Raw genomic sequence first — 23,290 nt, 5'->3', positions numbered from 1 at the left:
GAAGGAGGCGAAAAGGGGCTTTGTCCCCGCTCCGAGCCGGGGTCCCCCCACCCTCCGTGCCTTGGCCGCGCGCATGGGAGCGCCCCCCCCCGCCTGGCCTAGCCGGGCTGCCGGGGGGGGCACCATGTGCTGAGACCATTTTGCATCTTCCCTGCAAAGCCCCAAGGAGCGGCGCTGCCCCGGGGGGAGGCTTTTGTGTCTGCCTTGGCCGCGCCCCCCCCTTCCCACCCCCGCCGGTTCCTGGGGAAATCCATCTCCACATCTTCCCCCGCGCCGCTCCCCTCCCCTCCCCGGGTGTCAGTCCGTAAAGGAGACACCGTCGTGTCTTCACGATTAACCCCCTGGCTCTGCAGTGCGGGGCCGGAGAGGAACCCGGGGGTCCCCGGACCCCTCCCCTCCCCTCCCGCCCCGGCCCAGCGCAGGCTCGCGGGGGAGATTTAGTCTCATTGCTTCTCCGGGGCGGGGGTGTGGGGGGAGTGGGGGGCGATCCTCAGCAGGAAGCAAAAAATCCGGAGGAGGAGGAGGCGTGAAAGCGCTGGAGGAAGCTGGACCTCAGGATGTAGCCCTGCGAGGAGCGGCTCCCCGGCAAGGTAAGAGGAGCAGGGCTATTGCCGGCTGCCGAGGGGGGCGGGGGGGGGGGTTTGCCGGCTGCGTTGCCATCCGCCGGGGGGTGGGGTGGGGGGGCACAAGGCTGCAGCTGGATGCTGGCGAGCGAGTCCAGCCTGGTGGCTAATGCGCGCAATCGATCAACAGTTAGTCGCCTACTTTGCAAGGGCTCGTCCCTGCCTGGACGTGGGCGGGGGGTGGGGAGGGGACGACCCCCTCCCACTTTCCCTGGGCGAAGCGGGGGGGGGGGGGTGTGCCCGGGCCTCAGCCCCGGCCCCGCAGCTCGCTCTAGTCTCTCTCCCGCCGGGGCGGAATCTCGCCAGGCTCTCGGCGGAGGTCGCTGGTGGCTTCCCCCCCCGCCGGGGCTGCAAAGGGGCCGGCTGGGTGCGAGGGGCGAGCGGAGCCCGGGCAGGTTCGAGATACAGACGCCCCGCAAACGGGGTCGGCGGGGGGGGGGGTTTGCTGTAGGGGAGAAAGCGACTTGGGGGCGTCCTGCGGGGGGTGGGGGGCGTGTGTCTCCCCAAGCTGCAGAAACTTGCGGGGCTCAGTCATCTGCCTGCTGGGGAGGGAGGTGAGACCCCGCCCCCGGAGATTTAAACCCCGGGAGCAGGGCAACCCCCCAGCTAGGGGCCCCCCGAGTTTGCGGGGCTTCCTGGTGTGGGGGTATCTCTCCCCCGCAGACGCGCCCCGGGAGCTAGCGCTGGGGTGGGGGGTCCTGGCCCGGTCCGCTGGGAATTCCCCCAGGCAGCCACCGGCCGCTCCGGCTGCACCAGCGATTTTAAATAGTTACAACGGGGCCTGACTCTCCTCATTGCCCGTCAGGGGTTTCTGGTTGTTGAGCCACTCAGCAGTTCCTTCAGGTGACTGCCCGATCCTGGGGGCGCTCAGCCCCTGTTGGCTTGGCTAGGGGTGCCCTGCAGAGTATCTCCAGACTGGGAAGCCGTTGTGGAAAACGTGGGCCCGTGCCTCAGTTTCCCCACCTGTAAAATAGGGGTGGGGACACTGCTCTGCCCCGTGGGCGGTGAGGCTAAATGAATACCTGTGTGCAGTGCTCAGAGGCCCTCTGACGGAGGGTGACACAGAAGCACTGAGGGGCCTGAGCTTGGACCCCCAGCAATTTTCCCAGAGGAGGTCCCCAAAGTAAGGCCCAGATCCTGTGAGCTGCTGTGCATGGGGTGTGCGCTGTGCCCAGCTGTGCTGCGCAGCGGGCAGGATCAGGCACTCCGATTGCCCAGGACAGGCTGCTGTGACGCAGAGGGTGCGGGCAGGAACTCCCGAGCTCCTGGGTTTTACGGGCTGGATTTGGTTCTTCGCTGGTTTTATTTTTTTGATGGCTACTTTGATTGATAGTAAATGCTGCTGCTTGGACAGGCCTTCCCCCTGCTCAGCGATCTGCTTGTGGTGCCGATCCTGAAGAGAACAACACGCTCTGCGTGCTGGATAGGGGCTGCCTCGTAAAGAGCGGGTGCGGTGGGTCTGATTTCCTCTCCCTTACAGCGGGGTAACTCTGCTGACTCCAGTGGAGTCATTGCTGAGTCACACAGAGCAGAATCAGGCCCTGGGCTTCCAGCTGTTGTTTGAAAGCAGGGAGGGTTGGGTTTGGGCCTCATTCTCCTCCCTAAATCCAACAATCTCTCCACCAGGAGCCTGGTGATGGGCAGTAGCATAGCTCGGTCTCTGATCCCAGCCTCGGTGGATGTGGATTCTTCCTTTGTTGACTTAAATTGGAGCAGGATCAGGCCCTAAATGTAGATTCAGCTAAAAAGGTAGCGTGATGGAATGACCGCCAGCCTGGGCCATCCGCTGGGTTTGAATCGGGGACCTCTGGCACTGCACTGCAGACCTCCTTTAGGTCAGCTACAGGAGTAACTCCATTAGCTACCAGCAGAAGTAGGGCTATTATCCCATAGTAGGCAGGCCAGCTGGAAAGGGGATGGGACACAAGTACACACCAAAGGCAGGCCTGGAGATTTGGCATAAGGTGAAACCTTCTTCCCTTCAGAATGTGATGATGAGGGTTACACGTGTTCTCATAGCGCCGTGCTGTGGGCATCCATGCCGGGACAGCTCCCTGGCATCTGTTTGTTGATGGCTCTCTGGTGGGCAGTGCTGTTCCGTTGTTGGGAATTCTATGGGGCAGGGGCTGACAGACATTGCGAAGCGGCTTGGGGCATTTTGCTGGCACTAACGTGTTTAGCCGATCGTGGGAAGATTTAATTCCCATGTTGGGCTCACCAGAATCAACCTCAGGCTGCCCAGCACGGAGTGATCTGGAGGGACATCCATCCCCAGCGTGCCTGCTTATGCGATCAGTGGCCTTGTGAAGGCCTGGGTTTGCCATGTCCCCAGCACTGTTTTCGCTGGCAGCAAAACCCCCAATAAGATTGCAGGGGACTGGTCTTTCTTAGCAACAGCATTGGAGACCCCAGCATGGCGGGGGTGAGGTTGTCACTTATTGTAGGTCCTGGGTCTCTGTAAGTTACTAGAGCCAAGTCTCTGCGGTGATAGGAATTGGGTAGTACCCCTTTAAATAGTTTGGGAGTTCTCTAGTGGGCCTCCCTGTCTTCTGTTCCAGTCTTGCCTGGAATCTCACATGAAGACTGCAAGGCACCAGATGTATCTGGGATATGTATAACCTGAGTATGATATGTACAGCACCTGGAGTGGCGGGGTCAGGAGGGACCCTGCTGGTGACAGACCCACCTGAGGACATCTGCTGCCCCCAATAGGTCCCTCCAGGGTGGGTTTCAGAGCCCGATTGGGAATGGCTGCAGGCTATGCGAGGCCCGGCTCTGAGACTTGCTGCCTGCAGGTTTTTTGCAGTGTAGATGTACTCTCGGGGGTTACATCCATTGGCAGGTTTATTGCTGGCCTCTAGACCCTGAGCACGAGGCTCCGAACTGATGGAATGAAAATACAGCTGGGCAGATGGTCATTTATAACGCTAAGCCCCCATAAGATGGCCCTGGCACCCAAAAGAGGGCTGGATTCTGCCGGTGTGAATCTGGAGCGATTCCGGAACAGTTACTGTCGTATAAATGAGAGCAGGAGCTTGCTGGTAAAGTTTAGATTCCCTTAGGAAAGAGATGTCATTTCCTGTCTCTCTCGCTCTCCTTTTCATCCCACCCAAGTGCTTTTAAGTGCTCTCCTGTAAACATTTCCATGTGTTCCCCAGCTGCCGGAGTCCTCGAGGACACTCCTCCGTAGGCAGCTGAGGGATCTCTTCTTTGACTGAGGGAGGGGATCTCGCCGTGAGGAGCAGCACACGATAGCATCACCGATGCACTTAGTGGAGGGGTTGGCAGGGGATCAGCCCTTTCAATGCATTTATCAAAGTGCCCGCGGCTCCCGTTTCAGCAGGAGTGTAAACACGAGAAATAAACCACCACCGACATAGCCACAGAGCCATTTGAGTCCCTGGAATGGGAAGTTGGCGCTGCCAGGGCGTGCACCCATGGGGAGGTGGCACAGAGCGGGTCAACGTCAGGGTAGAGCTTGGTTGGGTAGACTCTCCGTGAACTGCATCTTGTAGTACGTAATGCCCTTGGTTAGCATCTTCAGGCCTTAGCCCCAGCTTAGAGATTTCCGTACGGACAAGTTCTGGGCTTTGAGCAGGGCCCCAATGAAGCATGACCATCTCACAGCTACTTGGTGACCTGCGTGTGGCTTAGACCGCACCCTAGAAACAGTCTCAGCTCATAGAGTTTAAAGCCAGAAGGGGCCATTAGATCATTTTGTCGGTCTACTTGTGTATCAAAGGCCGTTAGCTTTCATCCACTTGAGCCCAATAATTTGCATTTGACTAAAACATTTCAGTCTTTGGGATGCCAAATAGGCATGTGTCTCAGGCAGCGAACAGGAGAGACCCAGGTGCCATGTAGATCAGGGGTGGGCAACCTATGGGTCAGAGCTTTTAATCTGGCCCTTGAGCTCCATTGCCCCGCTCTGGCCAGGGAGCGAGGTTGGGGGCTTGCCCTGCTCCGGTGCCCCGACCCTGCTCCTTGTCTGGAGCACCGGGTGGCGGAGTGGGGCAAGTGATGGGGTGGGCCTGCCCTGGATGATAAATGGGTGGGCCATGGTCCACCCGTGGCTACGCCCCTGGCGCAGTGTGTCTTTTCTGATTTTAAAAAACACATAGCTGGCACAGCTCTTCATTCATGGCCGACCATACAATTTCCATACCTGATGTGGCCCTCAGGCCACAAAATTTGCCCACCCATGATCTAGATCCTCCCTAGAGGGCAGCCGTCCCTCTGATTCCAGTGTGCAATAAAGCAGCTGCCGCAGACTGACCAGTTCAGGAGAAAGAGTGGGTCCCACTGGGGCGGTGGTGGACTGGAGTTAGGAGGGGAGTTTGCAGCACTGAAGGTGGTCTCAAGTCTAGCGTTAGTGGGCCGCTGTCCGGGTGGTAAAACCACCACTACCACCCGTTCCCTTGTTGCTGAGAGAGATCAAGGTCTGGATGGACCATGGGGACCCTACCCCAGCTTTACGGGGGGTCTTTCCAGCCGGGGGCTGAGGCTCATTGTTGGGACACTGGTGTTTGGGAAGCTTGCCTTGCTGCTGCACCGACTCTGCGGATAATCAAAGGACTTGAATCACCACTTACGATCTTTCATCAGCACTAAACTCCCAGATGCGCTGCCTTATCTACCTGCAGAGCATGGCCACTAGCTAGCACGTGGGTCATTGCCAGGACTGTGAATGCAAGTGATCCAGTGTACTGGGATATTAGTTAATAGTTGCTATTGGGGGTGGAGGGGGGTAAAAGGTTGTGCTATAAAAGGAGTGTAAATTTTGGGACTGTGGTACCCATGCTGGGAACATGAGTCTCATACCTCAAGATACATCTGTGATGGAAGGGGGTCATTATAAGTAACGCCCTTCCCCTCCACACCATGGGTTTTATCATGGTCTAGCCTCGTGATATAAAGGGTAGAAGTGGAGAATCTTAGACTTAAGGCTGAGTCTAAAAGCCCTACTCTGTCTGATGGTATCACTGTGCTGTCCTGCAGCAGAGAGCCAGCCCCTCCCTCCCCCAACAAAATACAAATTCCTAAAGTTTCACTGATCTACATTTTGCACAGTTTTTCTCTGGGGCTAAACATTTCCCAGTGCTTGTGTCCAGAATTTTTATTTGGACCCATCAAGAGTATTGTGGGGGGATATGGGATGGAATATCACTGGCACAGAATAACATCCAGTTTCAAGTATTTTGGGTCCAACTATTGCACTTACAGCTAAGATCTGTAATGAGCTGCACTGAATCCTGGAGCTGAACAGCCAGGAAGTTTGGATCCAGATCTAAATTTTGCACTTGGCTTTGATTGCCATCATAAGCCGGAACAGCTGGCCACTTTGGATCCAGATCCAGGTTTTGCACATGGCCCTTATCTCTCTAATAATAAGCTGAACAAAAAACCTGGATCCCGCCTACCCTGATTCTTTTCTTTTTTTGGATCTGGAGCCAAGTGTTGCTCTTGGCCCTTATTACTGTAATCGCCCGAACCAAAGCCCTGGAGCCAAACAAAATGAGGAGTTTAGACACAGTTCCGGATTGTGTGACTTAAGCCCATCAGTCTCCACACAACAGGATCCCCCCTCAAAAGCTCTCAAACCCAACGAAGGACTGAATATTAGGCCAAAAAAGTTATTGACTGAACAGGCTTCTGCTGTATCGTGGAGATTCCCATTGCAGTCCTGGGTGCTTGCTCCAGGACTTTGGCAATGAATAATTAAAGTTACATTGCCTGGAAGGATACAGAGTGTGAAGAATACTCCCCTGATTTCTCTCTTATTGCAGAAATGCCCAGCGGCCAGAGTGAGCTTCCATTAGGCCCTACGCTCTTTGGGTCCGATCCCCCGTTGGTATAAATTGGCAAAGCTCCATTGAAATCAAGAATAGTCGGCTGGTTTCTCGTCTTCATAACCTGTCTTGCCGTGATATAGTGGTTTCTTCCTTCCTACAATGTGCGACTGGGTTAATCATCAAACAGTGGGCTGATGCACTGTGAAAAGGCCATAGAATTACTCCTTGAAAGGCAGGCTAGGGAGATTGCATACATGTGGAGCCATTCCCTGCTGCATAGCAAATAGGAACAAATCTCAAGTGGCGCAATCGTCTCAGGAGCGGCTGGGGAAGGTTTTCCCAGTTACACCAGGGAGGTGTATAAATAGATCACCTTGCCCCCATTCATCCTGATGGTGGCTCAAGGAGAACTTTCCCCCGGTGGCTCTCGACGAGCTGTGTGGTGCAGTGGGCACCGGTGCAGAGTGGAAAGGACACAGTGGCCCCTCGGATGCAGGCTTGTCAGTCTGTTTCCAGGGTGAAGTAACTCCGTTTTAAAAATACCTTCACTATTAAAATCGCAAATGCCCCATCCCCCACAAGGGAAAGGACCCCAGAGCCTGGGCTGTTTCATTGAGCAAAATAGGAATTAAGCTGTTGCCCACGTCTGGATGGGCTGCCTTAAAAAGTTTATGTATTTCATGATGAAGGGAATGGTCGGGTCTCTGTCCCTGGAGTCTCGCTGGGCGTGTGTGTAAAGCGCTGGAGAGCTAGGTTCAGTTCCCAGCTCTGCCAGACTCCCTGGGTGACCTGGGCCAGGTCGCTTCCCCTTGCTGTGCTCATCTCCCTGCCTGTGAATTGTTTTCCCATGTGGGGCGCTCATGCCGGATTTCCCCATCGCTTCCTAGCCCCCTGTGAGCAACATGGCCATCCTAAGCTTGTCCTGATGCAACCTTGCTACCACCCTGCATCATTTGGCCTATTCATAGAATATGCAAAATTCTGTGGCTAGGTAGGACTTGGTGGCTGTCTCTCTACTTCTTCCTGTGGGGCACTGGGGTTTGGCTGGACTGGGGCTCAGGAGATCCGAGTTCTATTCCTGGCTCTGCTACTGACCTGTGTGTGACCTTGGGCAAGTCGCTGCACCTCTCAGTGCATCCGTTTCCCCTCCCATCTTTTCTAGTTCGTTGGTAAACCTCTTTGCGGCAGGGACTGTCCCGGAAGGTGTGTGTGCAACGCTTGGCCCAGTGTGGCCCTGATCCCAGTTGGGACCCTTCGGGCATGTCTATGCTGCACACTAAGTCTGGGCTCTGAGTCAGGTTTGAGCCCAAGTGCCCCTACCATCCACACACACACCAGTCTGCCTGGGGTCAGCCAGCTCTCAGGAGCCAGGTCCTCAGACCCTGCTAGAGGGGTGGGTCACTGCCACTGGGGTCCAAGCCCTGTCACTTTGCAGCATGGATGCAGGTCACACTGCAGACCTGACTCAGAAGGTCTGCGCAGTGCAGTATGGGCGCGTTAGCAAGGCTGTGAGAGCCAGGTTTACAATGAAGTGTGGACGCTCAAACATGGGCTTGGCAACAATGAACTGTCCACAAGCCCGGGCCCCACAGGCCTGGGCTTTGCATGCAGTGTAGACGTACCCTTAGGCACTACCACAATACAAACAATAAATCAGAGTGAATCTTCCTTCTGCAGAAGCACTTGTCCCTCCCACTTGAACGAAAAGAAAATCCCCATTAGCTCTGAGCAGTGTAGGGCCTATGGGACACAGCTGGGTACTGATGCCATCCAACAGAGGGCAGTGATGTCTGTGTGTGTGTCTGTGTCTCTCTCTCTATCTCTCTCTCACGCACACGCATACGCTCTCTCTTTCTTTAACACCAAGGCTGAGAGATTTGACAATACAGATGAGTCACCTTATTTGAAAGGCTGCCTGGCTGCTGTGCTTGGCAATCCTAGAGGAATCCTTGAGAGCCACATTGTAAAATCCGTGCAGCTGAAACAGACTCAAGTCTCTAGTTTGTGGCTTCCTCCCACGGCTTCCTCGGGATTCCTCTGCTGCCGGAGTCCCTTAGGACAGCTCAGGCTGAGTGCTGGCAACCAGGGCCAGGAGCTGAGGCAGGTCTAGGGCCCTGTGGCAGGCCGGTGCTGTTGCCATAAAGCCTTGGCCATGACGAGCTTGTAGGTAGCCCTGCTTTTTAAGTAGGGAGTAGCCTCAGAGGGACGGGTGCAGCCCCTGGGTGACCTGTCCTTTGCAAGGTGGGATGGAATACTGCACCTCCGTGTCACCTCTGTCCTCCTCCACCCCCGGCACTCCTCCTTTTCCCTTTCCCCCTCTCTCACGTCACACGGTCTTCCCCCACTCCGTTCCCCTTCCTCCTCCCCTGTTCACCTGCTCTGCAATCTGTCCCATCTGCGCCCCCTCCCAGAAGGTGAGCTCTGCCCCAGAGTGCAATACAATGGACAAGAAAGCACTTGCTTGCAGAAGGTGCTGGCTCTGAGCTGAGCATGTAGCTTGCCTGGATTCAGGCTCCCACTCAGCTGTGCACACCCCCTTCCGCTCGGAGTGAGCCAAGAAGCAACGCGCGAGAGTGAGCACAGGGCAGGAAACCTGCGCTTTCTCCCATCTCCTTTCCCAGCTGCTCCTCTTCTGTCAGCGACACTGCTCCTGGGGATCTCGGCTTTCACCAGCCTCCTTTGAAGCAGAATGCAACTGACGGATTGTTTCGCTGCATTTCGGTGTGCGGATCGCTGTTCCGGTTAGGGTGACCTGGCGCTTGGAGGGAGATAGTACAGCGAGGGGAAAGAAACGACTTAATCATTCTCAGGCCAGTACTGTGTGTGTGTGTGTGTGATCAAACTACATAGTCTGGCAGGTATATCGGCTCAGTGGGGTACGTGGAGAAGCATGTGACGGGAGAGCAAATGCACATGGGACTAAGGCAAATTAATTTGCACAATTATACAGTTTTGTAAAGACAGGAGAGGTCTCTCACACCAGGGATAAAGGGCAGAGTATCTGCAGATGAACTTTGGCATCTTTCTATTTAAACTCCCCTAAAACCTTCTATAAATCCTAATTAGACTTGTCACATTTTTATTCCCGCCCCCCGAAGGCTGGAATTGGAACAAGTAATGACGTGATTTCTAATCAGCCGCAGAATTCCTATTTCTCTCGGCTCTGGTACAGTTCAGAGAGACGTGTCTCAGGGCCTTTTCGGCTGGTGCTGCCCAAGCAAAGAGGGCTGCTTTGCAATTCTCTCTTTTCAAACCTGGCTTACCACACGCGTACGCTTCACGGCTCCAGAAAATTAATATCCCTGCACCTCCGGCAATAATCCTGGGAAAATCCTACAATAACAAAGCAGTGGGGGGCAGCCAAGCACTCATGAACAACACTACAGTAAGAGGGAAGGGGAGTCAGACTTTGGGGTCTATTCCTGGCTGTCACTGACTTACTCTGGGACCTTGGTGAGTTTTATAGGAGTGTGATGTTAAGAGGCGCTGAAGCCAGTGGGAGTTGCCACTGCTCGGGACCTCTGGAAATCAGGCCACCTGACCTTCTGGGCCTCAGTTTATCCCTCTTGACAAGGCTAGAAGGATACTGGGGCAACGCAAGGCGCAACTGATGCCGGTTGGTCTCTTTCAGCAGCTCCGCAGAGGGCTGCTCTAGAGGTACAAAGCTTTATTGGTAGGGTGTGATAACGTATCATTCCTAGGTGTTGAGCTGCACTTGAAAAAGCATTTACCGGTGGGTGCCCGGGGTCAGCTGGCATGCAGGGCGATGCACACGCCTGGACAGATGCACTGACAAATGGCCTCCGTGGTGGATGGCTTTTTTTTTTTTCTGACACAACCCCATAATGTGTGACTTGGCACCCAGGTGACTAGTGCAGCATCGTAATTGCAATCAAGGAAGCCTGTGTTTGAGGTAACATTAATACTGCTGGCGTTGCTCTGTATGGGCAGCCGTGTGAACTGCCTGTGCTTTGGGAAGGTGCCTGGTTGAGTGTGTTAAGGGAGGGCCGACCTGTCGGGGCTACCACAGGATAAATGTTAAAGGACAATAATGATAAAAGTCCCACTTAAGCCCTTTGCACAGGAAGGAATTTAACTTTGTCAGTGCAAATCCACTTTAGCTGGGGTGATCCTGGGTGCATTGTCAGCAGTGGGGATTGAGTCTGGGACCTCTGGATTGAAACATGCGAGACTTTTCTGCCTGAGTTTAAAGAGCTGGCTCTGTTAGCCAAAGACTGTAGCAGCTCATCAACCTCTGTGTTGACTGTGTCTCAGTTCTGGGCAACGGCACCTGTATTTCCCCTCCGTGGTCCTGCAAGCCTCCTCCTCCACTCTAGGCTCCTCGGCTGCCACCTTTCTTGCCCAGACTTCTGTCGCTCTCCCTCCTGACCAGTGTGTTTTTCCAGGCTGCACGGTTCCCTGCCAACATGGGCCATGTGGAATAAGAGACAGACCCTGTCCCAAGCAGCTTGCAAAGCATCTGTGTTTTGCTTTCTCTTCGAAGGCGTCTGAGCAGCACAACTGCCAGCAGTTATGTTTCAGCACAGCTCTTTCTAAGCAAGCACATTTATTCTCAAGGCAAAAGCATTACAGAGAAAACAATGAAAGAACCTACTTCCATGTCAGTCCTCTTACCAGCTATTACCTCTAGCAGGGGTTCTGGTAGGAGTCAGTCCTTCAAACCCCACCAAAAGGCTTTCTTGTTACACGTTTATAACAGCCTTAGCTCTGAGCGTGTAATCAGCTGACAATGTGTCTCTGCTTAGGGCGTGGCTTCAAAAGGTTGGGTTTTTGAATAACCGGAGGAATTTGCATTCATCCCTAGAAATTTCCCAGGAAATACACTGTCCCAAAAGATCATTTGTGTCTGCCGCATTGTTCGATACAATCCTTTCATCATCCAGGCCCACAACACTACAGAACCTGTGCCTTTAATGTAGTGGACTCCAAAGACACTTAAACTCATTCAATAAGGTTTTTTTCAAGGGTATTGCAGGAAATCACCGCCATGTCCCAGACTGCTCACCCCTAGCGGGGGACAGAGTTCTGCACCGAGTGGGTGCGGCTTACACATCCATTTGAACAAATTGGGCCAATAAGAAAGCAAGTTTTGCTAGATGTATCTTTGCTGTAAGCAGGCACTTCTGAACATGTCACATTGACGTTTTATTTTTTCTCTGGTTCTCTGGGACACACTGCTGCTCTGCTCACGTCCATTCAGAGTCAGACCTTCATAGACATAGGACTTTGCACTGGACTCAGCTCAAGATCTGGGGGTTCAGTTGGCATCATTGCTGTTAGTATTACGGTAGCGCTTGGGGAGCCCTGACTGAGACACCCCTGGAATAAGAGGTAGTCCCTGTGCCAAACAGCTTACAAGCTTAACAGCCAAGGCAGAGTGTGTGTGTGTGTGTGTGTGGGGGTAAACTGAGGCACAGAGAGTGAAATGACTTGCCCAAGATCACACAGAAGGTCAGTGGCAGGGCTGGGAATCGATCCTGGGTCTTCTGAATCTCAAATCGCGACTCTGTCCACTAGCCTATGCTGCCTCTCCCACCTGGAAGTGGAGGCCAGTTTTTTTTCCCAACCTAAAACCAGGCTCCTAGAGCCTCATTTAGGCACCTAAAATAAGTGGCCTTGTTTTTTTTTTTTCCCCCAAACTGCTGAATCTCCCACCGGCTCCCATGGAATTGGTGGTGAGCACATCCCCTTTTCCAGAGATGCCGAGGTCGGGAATTCGGGCTCTACCATCCGGCAGCCAGCTGTGAATAGCGCCGGGTTCCTTTTGCTGCAGCAGAAACGCTCGTCTCTTAGCAGGTCTGTCTCCCTTGCAGCCAGCCGGCTAAGTGGGCTCCTGTGTACTTTAATCACTGAACAACTGCCACCCACAGCGTTTCTACCAAGGTTCAAGGAGATTAGTGTGGATCCCTCTGATGGAGCAGCAGCCAATGCGAGCACTGCCCAGCTTCTGGCTGTTAACTAATGCCCCGTCTGCCACTGAAGGGAGCGGCTGGGTAAGTGGCAGAGCTGAGGTATTAGGGAAATCCAGGGCTATCGTGTTTAATGAATTAGCCTGAGAGCGCTAGCGGGCCCCATGCATGGAAAGTGACTGCAGAGTCAGCTTCCTTCTCTGCCTCTGAGCAGCTGTGAACAAAGAAATGGGCTGTTTCCTGGTGGGATCCGTGTGTGTGTGTGTCCGTCCTCTACAGTCCCCCCCCTCACCCTGCAAGGGTGTGATCCGTGTCTCTTTCTGATTCTGGGATTTGTGGCTTTGTCAGCTCCCAGGGTTCAAAAATCCTGAGCGGGGCCCCCAGAATCATGAGACTTTTAAGCAAGGCATAATATTGGGGTTCTGTTGATTTGCCTTCTCGGGTCGTAGCCAGAACCAGGAGAGACGGAAACGTACTTAAGCTGGGCACCGTGCGACTCCAGCAGCTGGGGCTTTAAGAAACCCATCGAAGATGGCAAGCCTAACAAGAGACGCCTGAGAGCCGGCAGCCCGGGATTTGGGTCGGGGTCTCCCTCGCTGTCATTGTTTGACCAGTCGCAGCCAGGATGCTATTAACCCTGTTCACTCAGGGTTGTCGCCTGCCCATCTTTGTGGTGCCAGACCAAGGGTCTACCTGGTCTGGTGTCTTGCCTCTGGTGCACTTGGTGCTTCCAAGCAATGCAACCCTCTGTACTCCCAACGGTGCAACGCATCCCCATGAGAGCAGGTGGGAATAATGGCTGGTGATCAGCTTGTGCCATGCAGCAGGAGCACGGGAAGCCTGGTGTAATGACAGAGGCTCTTCTTAGCCACGTGGAAGAGAGGTGGTTTCTGAGACTGCCGCGTGGCGGAAGCCAGGGGTTGGGGATGGATGGGAACTCTGCCAAGCAGCCTCCTTCCCTTTCCAGTCACCTGGTTTGTTTAGGGAAGGCGGTGGCACCCTGGCAGAGGGGTAAAGTCTATAGCTCCAGCGGCGAGGTTGGACTATAGGAGAAAACAAAGCTAAGCAAGGAGGTGCTGAGAAGAGGCTCCCGGAGCATCATGTGCTAAAGAGGGCAGATATTTGGAGCAAGAGCTGTAGGAGAGAGAGTGCAGTGATTTCCTGTGCATTCCCATTTGTGCATGACTTCCCTCTACTGGATGGAATCAGAACTGCTCCACCGTGCATCATGGGCCCTGTACTGTTCAGAGATTCCCCTTCCGCTCAAGAGGCGGGGAGAGTGCTTTTGGAGCAGGAGGAGCTGAGTTCTGGTCTCACCGCGCACAGATGCTGGCTGTGCTCTGACTCTGGAGGAGGGTAGAAGCCGGGGAGCAATGGAAGAAGCTGTGTGGCTGAATGGAGCACTGCCTGCCGAAGGTGGCTGCGAGTGCTGTGGAATAAAGCCTTTAGAATCCTGATGCAGATCCCAGTCCCCCAGTTTGTCGGGGAGTTGGGTTGGGAGGTGCCCAGGAGTGTGATGGCATAAAGGACTCTGGTGTGGAGTCCCCAGCCCATACAAAAGGAGGTAGCTTTTAACAAAGTGGCAGCTGGGTGTCCCATCTACAAAGGATCTTAAAATAACTCCCCTCCCCTGGGCTGCTCCCTGCACGGCGCCGGAGGCGAACCCTTAGCTAGCTTATGAAATTCCAAATGTCAGGAGGGAGCCTGTGGGACTGGAGCTGATGCCTTGCCAGTGAGCCACTGACCTAATTCATGGGCTGGGAGGGAGGGGAGCCGCTGTGTTGTAGCACAAATTTCAATATTCCACGGTAACATATTTAAAATATACAGGCTTGTAAATTACAGCTCCCTGGGAAACTTGTCCAGCTGTGCCATGTTGGACCTGTGTCCGTCCATCTGTCTGTCTAACAATACATGTGGGTATCAAATCTGGCCAGTGTGGTGTCGGGAACTGATCAGCACTGGGTGGCAGTTGGCTCCGAATGTCTCCATTTGGAACTTACTGTGTGTATGTAGACTTGTGAATATAGCTGTGAATAGAGATTTCTCCATCTGGGAGCTGCTCTTGACTGAAAGCTCTTGTAAGAGCAGGAGTCTGTGGTATCCTGCAGTGATGGGGCTCCCAATCCCTGGTGCTTTGGGGTGTTGTGGGTTGGTTCTCTAAGCTCCCTCCCCATCAAAGGGAGGTTGTTTTGTCTCTTTCCCCCCACCCATTCCATAGAACAGGCTGGGGTATAGCCCTTGAAAACCACGGCTCTCTGGGCATTGATGGAAGGCAGGAGCATTGGCAAGGAAAAGGTTATTTTGTGGATAAGGCATTGGACTGGGACCCAGGAGATCTGGGGTCAATGCCCAGTTCTGCTCTATGACCATGGGCAAGTGACTCAATCTCTGTGCCTCCTTCCCCACCTGTACAGTGGAGATAATATTCCTCCCCTGGCCTGACTGGTCGGTGCAGATTATAAACTCTGTCTGCACAGCATCCAGTCCAAGGGGGCCCTGATCTCCGCTGGGGCCTTGAAGTGCTGCTGTGATACAAACAATCCATCAGTGGCCCTGCATGTGTAGCCAGCAGGAATGAAGTCCCAAATGGGGTCATCATTTTGCGCTTCCAGATCTAACTTTTATTTTTTAAATGTGAAAGGTGATGGGGAATTTCCAGGTAAGCTGACAAGCAAGTCAAAACCCGTTAGTCTGAAGGTGTTAACGTTGTCTCGCTGTCTTTGTTCTGGGGGAAAATCCTGCATGTCTCTGGGCTAGCAATCCTGAACTCTGTGCTCCAGAGGTGCATGCCAGGACCTCCCTAATGCATCTTATTAAAAGGTTTGACAAGTGCCAGGGTGACACACACAAAACCATCGCCTTGAGGCTGTGATCTGGGGTCTGTTTCCAATTAAGTGTCTTCACCTCTGGGGACTGGCAGATGAAGTCCCTGGAATGGCCTCAGAGCCTGCACTTGGAGTGTTTGCATCCTTGGTGGCACAGCCCTGAATTACTTAAGGAGATTTATGGCTCTCGCTTGTAATGGTGCTTCATTGACTCGCCTCCACGGTGTTATTGAGTGTATGTGAGATCATCAGGTTCCTTTGGGACGGGATCTGGATTCTGGTGTGGCTGGACAGGGGCATGGGGGATGGTCCATGCTCTGTGTTGGTCTGGGCACCTGGGTGCCAGGTAGATGCTGATGTATTGTGAAGGTCATCGGGAAAGAGCAGCGCGGGATGGTGAAAAGAGGCTGGAGGAGAGATGCAGGGGGCTGAGACTAAGGAGGGTCATGAGAAGCAGTTGCGGCCGCAGTCAAGGAGGGAGAGGATGGGGCGCTGGGATCTGAGGGGCTTGCTAGAGGTAAGTGGGACAGGATCGTGCGGCTCTGAGAAAGGCAGAAGCTCTTCCACTGAGAGCGAGATCCTGGGGAGAGCAGCCCCTGGGGAACAGCTGCAGTTGAGCCTCCAGCAGCGGGAGCATCCCATGGGGTTGAGCACGGTGTGAGGACGTAGACAGACAGACCCTATCTCCGGGAAGGGGGATGGGCGAGCTGTTCCATAGCTCTCTCTCAGCTGAGCGCTATGATTGCATGAGGGGCAGACGGTTTCTTGGCCCCAAAATTCAAGGGAGCAATGAAATTACCCACCTGATTTTTGCTGGCGTTGGGCTTGGAGGCCAGAGAAGAATTAGTGTGAAGAGGGATCCCCACTCAGCCTCCTTCCTCTCCAGGCTGAAGGGGAAGGGGTGCGCTTCTGCAGCCAACCGCTCCGTACGAGCCACACGATGAGCGGGGTTAGATGCCCGGCTGTAGGCACACCCCATGAAGGGGTGCCATGGCAACCACCCCAGCAGAGGGCCAACACTTGTCCCCCATCTGGAGCTTTAGAGTGGTACCCCCAGCATGCCAGCCCCAGATCAGGTGGCTTGGCCTGCTCTGTGGTGAGTGTGGGCCCAGGTCATTTCCTCTCTAGTGGCACCTGCTGCTTCCTCTGCTGGAGGCGTCCGCAGAGCAGACATCGTTGCGTCAGTTGCATTCAGGGCCCGCCCCCTCTCTGAGCTGTTGCAAAACAAAGATCGAGTTTTAAAAATGATAGTTGAGGTCCTGATACCAGCAGGTGACTCTGGAGCTGGGCCTGTTCGCATGGGCCTGGGCCTTCATTTGGCTTTGCTTTTTGGGCTTATAGGTTGGCTTGCGGGGTGAGAGGGTAGGATCCAGTATCTAAAACTGCTGCTCTTCCTTTGCACGCTCTGTGCTGCGAGGGCTTCCCCCTGTCCTTCGTGTTACACGTTCCTCAGAGCTCCCCTTGTGTTGAATCTTTCTCAGTGCTCGCTGGGAAGGAGAAGAGGCGTGTCTGTGCAGCGTGGGGCCAGGGCACTGACTCCGATCGCTGCTGAGTGGGAGCTGGCGGGCTCAGTGCTGGGTACGCAGCCTCGCCTGGTAAATCATTAAATCACTCTCCCCTTCCTCGGGAATGCAAGGTGGCTACAGCGCGAGAGGCCGGCGTAGTCACAGCTCAGCGATGGAATTGGGGCTGCCCTCAGAAGAGGGTGTGGTGTTAGATAAGGAGATGGTCTTGTGGTAAAAGTACAGGACTGGAAGTTTGGGATATCAGGGGTCCATTCCTGGCTCTGCTGCTGTGTGCTGGGGCAAATCACTTACCTAACCTTTATGCCTCAGTTTACCCAATGGTGATTGCCTACTGGCAACGCTCTTCTGGGGTTTAACTTGGTGTGGCCAAGCCGTGTTCCTTATCCTGGGCTAAATGGGGACACAATTTGGTCCTAAATGTTTTGTAAATCTCTCTAGAAGTGCCACATATATTTAGACACAGACAGATGCACAAGCAAACAAATTTGTAGACGCTCATGTGCACACCTGCCCAGGCCTGGGTGACTATACTGGGGTCACTAGCAGACCCCGAGTGCAAAGAGTCAAGTGAGAGGCAGTCCAGGTGACGCTGATAAGCCACCAAGGAGTCCTGTGATGTTAATTCCATCCGCCCCTCTCTGCTGTTCTCCTGCTTTCCCTTTGCCTGGGTTAAATTATTTAACAGACCCCGCTCTGGCAGGAAGGGCTGCAGGCAGATGTAGACACGAAAAGATAATTGAATTAGAAAGGATTCCTGCTCCTTCTCCTCTCTTCTGCACCCCTCTAGACCAAGTCCCCTCCAGCCAGGGGGCGGGCCAGGTAACCAGGGAATTCGGAGCACGAGTGGGTTTAGTTTGGGGTCATTTCCTGTTTCTCAGATTTATTGCAGCCGTTGCATGGGGCCGTGTACATGAGTAATCTTGGAATAAAGAATGCAGGCCATGCTTACAGGGTGGGGGACTCGATCTTGGGGAGCAGGGACTTTGAAAAAGCTTTGGGGGTCATGTTCAGCTGATTATCCATCGTGCGCTCCCCCGGTGATGCTGTGGCTCAGTGGTCCACTGCGATGGTTGGATGTATAAACGGGACTCTCGAGTCAGGGTGGAGAGGTTCTTTTGGCCGGTTCTGGAATGCTGCGTACCGTTGTGCTGCCCACAGTTCAGGAAGGATGGAACTAGATTGGAGAGGGGTCAGACATGAGTTATGAGAATGATTGAGGGGTTTGAAAACCTGCCTAACAGCGATAGACTCGGAGCTCAACCGGGCGGGTTGAGGAGTGGCTTGATCAGTCTGTAAGCACCTACATGGGGAATAAATATTTAATAATGGGCTCTTCAGGCTACCAGTGAAAGGTCTAACACCATCCAATGGCTGGAGGTTGAGGCTAGATGAATTCAAACTGGAAATAAGGTGTAAATTTTTAACACCGAGAGTAATCAACCGTTGGAACAATTCACCCAAAGTCGTGGTGGGGTCTCCATCAGTGACAGCTGTTAAATCACAGCTGGGTGTTTTTGTAGACGCTTGGCTCTATTTTGGGTCTGTGCGACACGGGAGGTCAGACGAGAAGATCTTGGAATCTATGAATTTCCTCCCTTTAAAGGCCAGGCTGTTAATGATCAATTTAGGCTCCCAGGATCCTACGGTGGGTTGGCTTTAGGGTCCCGTGACCTATCAAGGCATAAGCCAGCCTGAAATTGATTTTGGGGGTAGCAGGTGGGGCGTTAGGAAGAAATGGCTCCTCTGTGCAGGCTGTCCAATCGTTGTCCACGCAGGGTTTCTAGCACCTTCCTCTGAAGCAGCTGGCACTGGGCTCCCAGACCAGATGGAGCCCTGATCTAGCTCGTCTGCTCCATAGCCCTGGGAGTCCTCGCTTCTGCAAGGGGAGTTGTAGTTCCCAGCAGGATTCATAAGAACGGCCATACTGGGTCAGATCAAAGGTCCATCTAGCCCAGTATCCTGTCTTCCGACAGTGGCCAATGCCAGGTGCCCCAGAGGGAATGAACAGAACAGGGAATCATCAAGTGATCCATCCCCTGTTGCCCATTCCCAGCTTCTGGCAAACAGAGGCTAGGGACACCATCCCTGCCCATCCTGGCTAACAGCCATTGATGGATCTATCCTCCATGAACTTATCTAGTTCTTTTTTGAACCCTGTTATAGTTTTGGGCTTCACAACATCCTCTGGCAAGGAGTTCCACAGGTTGACTGTGCGTTGTGTGAAGAAATACTTCCTTTTGTCTGTTTTAAACCTGCTGCCTATTAATTTCATTTGGTGACCCCCCCCCAGTTCATGTGTTATGAGAAGGAGTAAATAACACTTCCTTATTCACTTTCTCCACACCAGTCATGATTTTATATTCTTATGTTCTTGCGTTTATATGTGCTCTCAGTCATGGGAAGCGTGGCTGGCAGTTCAGGCTGCCGTCGCCTCCCCACCTGGCGGGTCTGCGTGGGTTTTATTATTGCAGATTAAAAGGAAAGGTCTCGGCATTTCTTAACAAAATACACTTTTTTTCAGTGCTCCCGGCTCTTCGTTTCCCCTGGGCTGGTGAGAATATTAACATGGTCTGGGCTCGCTGGGTTAGGGAAAGCAAGTAGCATCTGCCTGGGCATGGGACTGTGATGGGTGTTCCTGTGTGATCAGCAGGGTTGTGTGTGTCTGTGAGCGTGTGTGCCCATCTCCATTTCTCTGTGTGTGTGCGTGCATGGAATTGTGTGTGTCTGTGGCTGTGATTGTATGCACACATCCATTTCTCTGTGTGTACACACACATGCATGCTGTGTTTGTGTTGTATGTGTGTGAGTCTGGGATTCTGTGTGTGACTGTGCGCACACGTCCATTTGTGTGTGCGCGTGCACTGTGTTTGTGCTGGGTGTGTGCGTGCACGCCTGGGATGGTGTATGTCTCTGGGTTTGTGAATGTGTGTGTGCGTGTGCTCCAGTATACACAGGGCTGTGTGTGAATTTCCCTGCAGTGATGGGTGAACGTTTGATTGTGTGAGTTTTGGCTTTGTGGGGGTGTGTGATTCCACGTGCGTGTCTGTGCATGTGCTAGTGTGTAGGTGTGACAGTATTGAGAGTGGGAGTGATCCAGTGTGTGGGTGTGATGCTGTGTGAAGATCAGTCTGCTTGGGTGGGTGTGTCTACCTCCGTGAGGTTGTGTGGAGAAATATCCGGTCGAGCTGGGTGATGGAGCTCTCAGACCGGGTCTGCGGGAACCCTTCAGGTAGCTTGTTCCCTTTTGACCCTGTCTCGTGTTCTGCATTAGGCGCTGTGGGATTCCCCTTCCCCCACGCAGCCAGAGGTCTGTCCTGCCCCTGCCGCTGTCCAGCGGATAAATTGGCGCTGCCTGCCATTTGCATCGCACAGCTGCTCGGCTTCACTCTCGGCATGGAAAGCCCAGGGGGATTCCACAGGAAGAAAGCGAATTCTCTCTCCCTGCTGCTTCCGCCCTCCTTCTTCTTGTGCCGAGCGGAGACGATCAACTTTATGGCTCAGTGGCAAATTCAGAGTGAGTTGAGACCCGCCGGTGTGCTAGCTTAGGGGCCTGGAGCGCAGCGTGCAGGCCTGGGCGAGCAATGGACCACAGGGGTCTGTGGATGTAGGGCTGGGGGAACGCAGGCCTCTATTTATCCACAGGGAGGGTGTGGCATTGGGTAGCTGCCGAGCACACTCAGTGCCCCTTGCCAGCGGGCCTCAAGCTCGAGCTGGAAGGACCCCCTTCCCAGGGACATCCTGTCTCCATGGTGCAGGCAGTCATCAGCCCCACTGCCACCTGTGATGGTCATTTATGTGCCATGGACACCTGGCCGAGAGGACGTTGACCTATTCCATCGAGCCCATTACATGCGGGGACCCCTGGTCGCTACTGGCCTGGGCTGGATTTGAACCACTGACTCGGCTGTGCAGGACTTCACTGCCCTATATTAATCCCCGAGCGAGCCAGCCAGCCTATGGCCAGGATTTGGTCTTAACCCTTTCATGCCCAGCCCGAGAGTGAAGAGCACCTTTTTCCAGCAGCTGCTCCATCTTCTCTCGTAGCAGTGGGGACACCCCGTGCTGCTGCTGGCCAGTGCTCACGTGCACAAGCTCAAGTGTTCGTCACTCGCTGTGCCGGGGCCAGTCCCCAGCTGGCAGCTCCAAATGGAAGGCACCTCCTTTGAGCATGCACGTTGTGCCGCGGCACCATCTGTGCGAGTGCACCGATGCAGCCTGGGACCTCTCGGGAAGCGATGTGCTTGGGTTAGTGGGAGGACGGGGAACCCATTGCTCATTAAACCCACAACTCGTCCCCTTGGTAGGACTTTGACCCAGAGAAGGCTCCAAACCTGAGTCTTAGAGCCAAGTTGGCTGATGAGTTGAGGAGGTGGAGAGGTTAAGAGGACAGTGATGAAGCATCAGGGAGGGGCTGATGGGCAGCTATGAGGTTTCCTTCCACAATCAAAGTCTGACCCCAAAAATAAGTGGCGGGCAGCAGTGTCCAGTTCACGGCACTGTGTGTAAAAGTGTAATCTTGGGCGAGCGAGAGAAGGAAATGGCTTTGGAGAGAAACACGCCCAAACGGGAGCCTGCACAAACAAGGGGGTGCATGTGTGGAGGAAGAAAATGGCTATTTTTAGAAACACCGCCAGTTTTTTGAGTGTGCACAATTGTAAAAGTGATGGGAAATGTCTGACTGTGCTGCGGACGATAATGGTGCACGAGTGTGAACTGGCGTGTGTGTGTGTGTGTGTGTGTATGAGGAGGAGGGGAACGGCTCATGCTGGGAACACGTTCTGGGGTGCGTGCAGCCTTCGTGGGTCTGCCTGCCGCCTTGGCGAATGGTTCCTGATGCGATGTCTCTCTGCAGCGAGCAGATTTTCCTTCCTTGCCCTTGGCGGCATGGGGCAGATGGGCTGTGCTCCACTCAGCAGCATCGCGAGCTAACGAGGGCTGCATGGATGCACACCCCGGTAGGAGGAGGGGAGCCTTGTTCTTAAACTCTCTCTCTCGAGGCCTGATGGGGCTCCTGAAAAGCAAAGCAGGGCCCTCATGTGACCTACTGGTCAGCACCTGTCCCAGGTCTCCAGTCCAAGTAGGCTATTGGTCTGTTATCACACTAGCTGTGGCGCCTGGATCCTTAGTTCAAAGTGTAGAGACGCATGCTGCTAGCTCTGGAGGTCTCCGGTTTGATCCCCTGTGTTGATCAAGATGGCAGTCATCGTACTTGCAGTCTATTGGGTTTAGTTATAGGATATTTAGTGCCCCCTGGCTCCCATCACTCGTATCTGACTGGTTCACCTGCTTGAAGGGATTTGCCCTCACAACCTCTCCCCCTCATGAGGCAAGTCAGTAGCCTCGATGTCCCCATTTTGCAGATGGGGACACTGAGGCACAGGGATGGAAACAACTGCCCCAGGTCACCCACTTCTGGCAGTGCTGGGAATTGAACCCAGGGGTCCAGAGACCCAGTCAGTGCCGCAGCCCCAAGGCAGCCCTCCCTCTTGTAAAATGAGAGTGACCCACACATCGTGCCCCTTTTCCATTGAGAAGCATCCGTGTGCCTGCCTCTGAGGAGAGTCATCCTGGGGTGAGGCTAAGCTCCTAGCAGAGGCTTTGAAGCCATGGTTCTTCATTGCACCTTCCATGGGACTTTTAAGCTGTGCACCCCTCCCCCCTGGAGTAGAACGGGCACCTTTCCACCTTCACCAACATGGGCCTTGTGGGCATGTGAGGGCTGCATTGCCGGGGGGAGTGGTGTACAGGCCTAGCACCAGGGAGTGGGGGGGTGAGACGTGCACATGAGCATGAGGGCTTTGGATTGTGCTTTTAGAGACCAGCCTGCGGGGGAGCCTGAGAGCTGTCCAGGGGGCTGAATGGAGAGACCTGCTTGCAAGTGTCTCTTCTAGGTGGGTGAGGCAATATCTCTTATTGGCTAGTTTCTCCTTGGCTGCAGCAAATGATCCAAACCCCACTGAAGTCCATTGCAAGACTGCCTGTGGCTTCAGGCTTTAACTCCCGGTGCTGGGACTTTCTCCTGCACCCCTTTCATCTGTGGCTCTCAAAGCACTTTGCAGCCATTCGGTAAGCCTCTTCCCATGGTGCAGAGAATGATTATTATCCCCCTTTTATAGCTGGATAGCTTGAGGTACAAAGAAGTTGAGATCTGCCCGAGATCTCACAGGGGAATCGTTGGCCAAACCAGGAAGAGAACCCAGGAGTTCTGACTCCCCGTCCCCTGCTCCAGTCCCATTTCAGATGTTTCCCCAGCAAGCTACACCTGAGAGAGGGCAGCGAGGACCCAAGGAGAGCTAGGGATGCTTATCTCTACCCCTCCTTGCACGCCCTTAGCTGGAGGTCCCTTCGTGGCTACAGGGGGCGGCATGAGAGAGTCAGTTGCTCACGGCCCTGCCAGCTGTGCGCCGCGAGCAATGTACCGCACTCCTCCAATTGCCACCTCACCGCAGCGTAAGCCCGCGGATGTGCTGCAGCTCCAGGCAGGGTTCACAGGGAGGGCAGCTAACCTTTAAAACAGGCTAACATCAAACAGCCTGCCTGCCTGGCCACAGGTATTAATGTGTCCGGCTCAGGTCTGTGCTGTTAATTACC

General features: G+C 54.0%; 1 protein-coding gene across 2 annotated transcripts in view; it reads left to right on the top strand.

Moving 5' to 3' along the window:
• Positions 1-504: 504 nt before the first annotated feature.
• The window catches only part of DLGAP3 (DLG associated protein 3), a 136,626-nt gene continuing 113,840 nt past the window's right edge, over positions 505-23,290 (top strand). For both annotated transcript variants that reach the window (XM_054012145.1, XM_054012144.1), the window contains exon 1: positions 505-590. The gene's annotated coding sequence lies outside the window, so the exon portion shown is untranslated. The remainder of the gene's footprint in view (positions 591-23,290) is intronic.

The sequence above is a fragment of the Malaclemys terrapin genome, chromosome 22 (genome assembly GCF_027887155.1).
Source record: "Malaclemys terrapin pileata isolate rMalTer1 chromosome 22, rMalTer1.hap1, whole genome shotgun sequence".
NCBI lineage: Eukaryota > Metazoa > Chordata > Testudines > Emydidae > Malaclemys > Malaclemys terrapin.
The sequence above is the reverse complement of the archived record's forward strand: the minus strand, read 5'-3'. Positions and strand labels throughout refer to the sequence as shown.